Source organism: Mya arenaria, chromosome 5 (genome assembly GCF_026914265.1).
Source record: "Mya arenaria isolate MELC-2E11 chromosome 5, ASM2691426v1".
NCBI lineage: Eukaryota > Metazoa > Mollusca > Bivalvia > Myida > Myidae > Mya > Mya arenaria.
In genome coordinates, this window is record NC_069126.1 from 21094828 (window position 1) to 21100827 (window position 6000).

General features: G+C 34.7%; 1 protein-coding gene across 5 annotated transcripts in view; it reads right to left on the bottom strand.

Moving 5' to 3' along the window:
• Nucleotides 1–6000, bottom strand: part of LOC128234268 (EGF-like domain-containing protein comC) — a 62370-nt gene extending 56370 nt beyond the window's left edge. For all 5 annotated transcript variants that reach the window (XM_052948409.1, XM_052948408.1, XM_052948407.1 and 2 more), the window contains exon 1: nt 5767–6000. The gene's annotated coding sequence lies outside the window, so the exon portion shown is untranslated. The remainder of the gene's footprint in view (nt 1–5766) is intronic.

Below are 6000 nucleotides of genomic sequence, written 5' to 3' on the forward strand. Positions count from 1 at the left end.
TTGAAATGATCTGAGTATGGTCAATATTTAATGCCACAGCCAGCCATCCAGTGGTCGAGAGGGCAAACTTTTAGATGTTTGCATTTGCGTTTACAATCGATCAAAACTGAAAAGCATTCATCCCGACCTTGCGACTATTTATGGACCATTGAATCCAATGGCAACTTAAACTCTTGAAAACATTGACAGGATTATTCAACCATAACATTTGAAGTTCTTTTGAGTTGGACTGACAGAGTTCTTTGTTGAATAAATGAAATGTCTGAATAAATAGGGGTGGGTATGAAGAAGAACAATATTTCTTGGATGAAAAATAACATCTAGATATGAGTATGAAACTGACAGAACTTCTTCTTTGAATTGACTAAGAGATAACAAAATTCCTAACCGGCCACTTAGTAAAGTAACCTTCTTGAAAAGTGCATTAAGTATAATCAATATTCAGTTCAGTATTTGATATCCGCCCTCTCTGGCAATATTCTTTGGAAAATTCAGCTAAATCGAAGCATAAATGGCAGAGAATACACAGTTTATATGCGGTTACTCCTAAATCCAAAAGTCACAAGGAAAAGAAATAACAATGCAAATTCCATAGGGAATCAAAATTTTCATTGTTTTTGTATTTTTAGCAATCTTTTGACTCAGGTTTTGTTTCACAAAGATGGTAATGTTAAAGTTGACCATTCATTTGAACTAATTAAGCCATTGATAACTGTGTTTCAGTCTAACATATGATGTAATACCATTTTAAAGTGACTAAGGGTGGTATTTTTATTTTTTTCCTTTACACGCTATGTTAGATTTTGTGACTTTTATGATTGAGGGTGTTGTCATTTGAGACACTGTATCTTTTTGACAACGTGAAATATGTGAACCAAGTTTTCACAGCATGTGTACGATGTAATGGTCTTTTCGTGAAACTAATTTGTAATTAGGCTTATTTCACAGGGAAAGGAATATTAGAAGATTACTTAGCTGGCCGGTTAGGAATTTTGTTTAGTGTATATATATTCAAAATGAAGCTCAGTGATTTAAATGCTACAAATATAGATATTGTCTTTGTTAATATACATCAATGAGTTCCTGACTTATTATATAATTGTAATACATAATTAAGAAAATCTTTATTTCTGCCAGAGAAAATGTCCTTACCGTAAAATGTATGTCAGTTAAAAGGCCAATGTTTAATTAACCCTTTGCATGCTGGGTAAATTGTCGTCTGCTCAAAATTTTCGTCTGGTTTATTCTTAATTTCTTTCAATTTACTTAAAACTTTGGGGATATATTGACTGAGTGGCAAACAGCTTGGAACCTGACCAGACGCCGAGTTACTCGGCGTCTGGTCTGGTTCCAAGCTGTTTGCAACGCCTTTTAAATCGCCATCAGCAGCTTAAGGGTTAATTAATGTTTTAAAAAACACAAATGCAGAGAAGACTTGTTTTACTGTTTTTCAAACTTCACAAGAATAAGTAAGCGCAAATAAATTATGAAGGTCAAACACAAACAAAGTAACACAACCTGTATAATTTACATGAGTTTTTGAATTCCGAACTACCTACACATTTTTATACATTTCAACCCCAAGCACTTAAACTCATTTGTCCAAGAATAAAGAGATCTCTGACTTGCCATGCATATACAATATATGTACATAGTCAAAATTTGTTTAATCAGAAACTGTTTAAATATAATTATTGAAATATGTTTACATTCCTCATATGGAAGTCATTCTTAGCGAGGATTTGCAAATGTACTTCTTTTTCATTTTATATTTCTATTTTTTAATATATTTAACTAACCTGTCTTGAATTTGATTCCATGCCAAAGAAATGTTGTTGGTAAATGAAAAAAAAAAATGATGCATATACTTAATTACTGTTGAACATTACTGTATAATTATATAGACAAATAAAGATAAGCAGTGATCCTCTCTCTCTCTCTATCTCTATTCAAAATTTAAAAAAAAGAGTTAAATATGCAATAGGATTGGGACACGAGTGATGTATAACATTCAATAGTTCAGCCAACGACTTATGGTAGATAATGGTATACAAATCCAAAAAGAGTGGTCAACTTTACGAATAGAAAACATAGGTCTTAAAAAGGTGTTATTCAGATATATATTTATTATATCAGCTTTCAATATAGTGGTTATGTGATATTTCATAATACATCAGTGTAAAAACTTATCACAGAATTTGGCATTGTTTGCATAACAAATCATAAGTAATGTCTTAGATATTGTGAAAATGGTTTCCCATCATATTGTGTGCATATTTAAGTTGGTATGGTAGTAATACCTCTTAGTCGAATGTTTAAAGATGTTTATCTTTGATCAGTTGGAAGCGAAAATGATTGAAGTATTTATGTAGAAAAGGAAAGAATTTGTTTAAAATCAATCAATACTGATCAGTGAGATGGAACGAGTTCTTAAGATGTCCCGTCATTACAATAACATGTATGAATGGGATGGGGTTTAAAGTATTTAACTAAACAGAAACTCATTACTATTAAAGTATGTTATGGAAACAGAAGTATTAGATGCACAATATTTTATTCATTTAAAGTCGTTATGTAAAAATGATATGTGCAACAGTGCAAGTTACCTTTTGCTATTTCCATCTGTCCGACATTTAGTTTAGGAATTTCAAAGTTATGAATAATAGAAACAAGCTTTCATGCTTCAAGCGTTCAAAAAGTTTCAGTTCAATAGCTCATCAATTCTGAGATAAATAATTTATATAATGGTAATAAATGAAGTATTTTGTCATGTTCGGGTAGCTCGATCCAACTTATTTTTTCTTTTGTGAGACAGTGTATAGAATAATATTATGATGTTTGTGTTAATTTGTCCATGTATTTGATGATTTTGCAAATAAAGTGAAGCTGACAGAATTTTATGGTAATATAAAACTCGTTAAATAATTTTTGTTCTAACTAGAACAGTATACCCCCCCCTTCCTTCACCCCCGCCTCTGCCCATCTCTCCCTCCTCCTCCCACCCTCTCTCTCTCCCTCCTCCTGTCACCCCATCTCCTCCATCACATTCTTTTTCTCCTCGGAGAGGCAGCTCTCCCTCCTGTCACCCCATCCCCTCCATCACATTCTCTACTTCCTCCTCTCCCTCCTGTAACACCATCTCCTCCATCACATTCCCTCCTCCTCTCTCCCAACCCCTTTTCTCCGTCCTCCTCCTTCCTTCCCTCCCTCCTCCTTATTCTCTCTCCCTCCTCCTACTCTCCCTCCTCCTTTCTCTGCTCCTCCCCCTTCTCTATCCAACCTCCTTCTCCCCCTCTCTTTCCTCCAGCCCTTCTCCCTCCCTTTTCTTTCCCTCCTCAAGACCATCTCTCTCCTCCCTCCTTCTACCCTTTCTCACTCCGTCCTCCTCTCCCTTGTCCTTCTCCCCCTTTCCTCCCCCATCTCCTCTTCACCCCCATCCCCCTTCTCTTCCTCCTCCTCCAGCCCTTCTCTCTCCCTCCTAATACCCTTTCTCACTCCGTCCTCCTCTCCCTTGTCCTTCTCCCCCTTTCCTCCCCCATCTCCTCCTCATCCCCTCCATTCTCTTCCTCCTCCTCCAGCCTTTCTCTCTCCCTCCTCCTACCCTTTTTCACTGCGTCCTCCTCTCCCTTGTCCTTCTCCCCCTTTCCTCCCCCATCTCCTCTTCACCCCCACCCCCCTTCTCTTCCTCCTCCTCAAGCCCTTCCCTCTCCCGCCTCTATTAAAATACAAAGTTATAAAAACTTTAGTCTAAAAAGCTAGTCTTATTTTCTCCATTGTCAGCATAGATTGATCTCTCTAGAATTTATTAACACTAGAGTATCTTGACTGTGAATGTCAAGGATGATTCTAGCATCTTAGTCTTATAACTAAAAAGCATATTACTTTATTAGGACGAAATGGATACTCTTAATTACATGAAACAAGGACTCCAAAATAGGGTGACAAAATATAAGTTAGCAGTAATTTTGAAATGATATCATCCTGAAATTGTTCTAACTAACTTCTTTAGACTGATCAGGTTAAGTGTTAGTAAACATGACATCATCACCATAGTGCAAGAACTCAGTAACTGCATTTAGATATAGAAGTAGTTCTTGCATTATGGCGTCCACAATTTTTGAGGACTGTTAACAAATGAGAAAGCAGCCAGCCTCGAACATATTAACATTTCCATTTCAGAGTTCATGCAATTTTCATTACAATACCAGCTCTTCCATAACAACCGTGCTAGCTAACGTGTAGTACTGGGATTTGTGGCGGATTATGGAATAAAGTAGTTAATTGTCACCAGTGGAGGGTTGTAAATTGATTCTGACCCATAATGGACCCAATGTTACCGGGACCCGTCAATAAAATGAATTATCTGACATTGTTCAAACATTGATCCGTACCTTATACATTCCGGGACAGGGACAGACAGTAACATTAGAAAACCCCCAAACAACAATCACATTGCATGGGAGCTATAGGAACAAACCCTTCATAAAACATATCAGTTCAAAATGCATTGCTCAAAATAAGTAAAAAAAGAGGGCAAAAACTGCAAAAAATAATGGGTACCGAAGTATTTCAATCAATACCATTTATTGAAAAACTAGGAATTGGAAATCAGATAAATACCATAATTGATTATCTGTAATTATCAGGGGCCATTTCGTTAAAATTGTTCAGGCAAAAAGTCAACACTTAAAATCTTAAGCTGATGAATTAATATATTTTACTTTGAGCATCCATTTCAAATGACCATTCAGAAGCAAAATTGATCACTTTTTCAGGAGCAAAAAAAGGAACCATAAAATAAAAGTTTGTTCGGAATTTGCACCATATGAACTGTAAGACAATATCTTTAAACACAGTATTAAAGCATATCATAACACTTGGCCTCGGCTCCTCCGGTCGACAATTATAATTGCTCTCATCACAAACGATGGCCATATTGATCTGTCAACGATAGTTCAGGATGATGAAGCACGTTGAAACACAGTAATGACACCGGGGTAATGTTACATGTATTATCATATCTACCCAATCTATTGAACAATGATCACATTGTTGAAATGTTTATTTTCATAGTCTTTTACAGTCTTAATCATGGAAATATTAGGAAGTTATATTGAATTACAAACTATTTTGGTAGTAAACATTCAGAAAAAAATTGTACTCTTAAAGTAAACAACAGTAAAATAATATATTTTTTTTATACATTTCTTATTTATAATTAGCTTCACTCAATAATGAAATATTTACAAATAGTGTTTTTATCATATTTATAAAATAAAATGTTTATAAATTAAATATTTTAGTTTCATTTTTAGGGCAGTCCTCAAAGAAATTCTAAGTTCTACACAACACTGGTACCATCACTGGTAGTAATGTTATCAATATTTTACAAAAATATCTTTCTTTTGTGTTAAATGATCTCTTTATCATGCAAAATATTCAATACAGTCATTTTATGCCATTCAACAAGTAATATTACTCATACCAGAAACTCCAGTTTACTGTAACTTCAGGAAAAATACCATATTCCATAATTGTAATAACTCGACTACACCAAACAAGATTCTAAAATATTGGTTTTAAAACCATATCGTCATAAAGTACAGTAATTGGATAGCTGATTACAGCATAAATACAAACAGGCTTAATTAACAACTACCGGTAATGCCATAAAATTAATAACAAAACCACTATCCTCACCTCCTACAGTAAGTGTCACCGTTACCAAGACAATATTAGCATCAACTATTTTTAAATATGACTTACTGTGTGATATAGATGTCGATCTGAAATCCTTTGACCAAACTACCAAACTACGATCATGATTAACACTTTAATAGTACAAGATCGAATAATTCCTTTTACAAACTCTTGCAATATAATGTCAATAAAACCTAAGGATTTTCAATACCGCACAGCAATCGTTCAATGTCAAAGTAAGTTTAAGAATTAATGGATTCAGGCCTGATCAATTCATCCATATCAAAGTTCCACACTGTT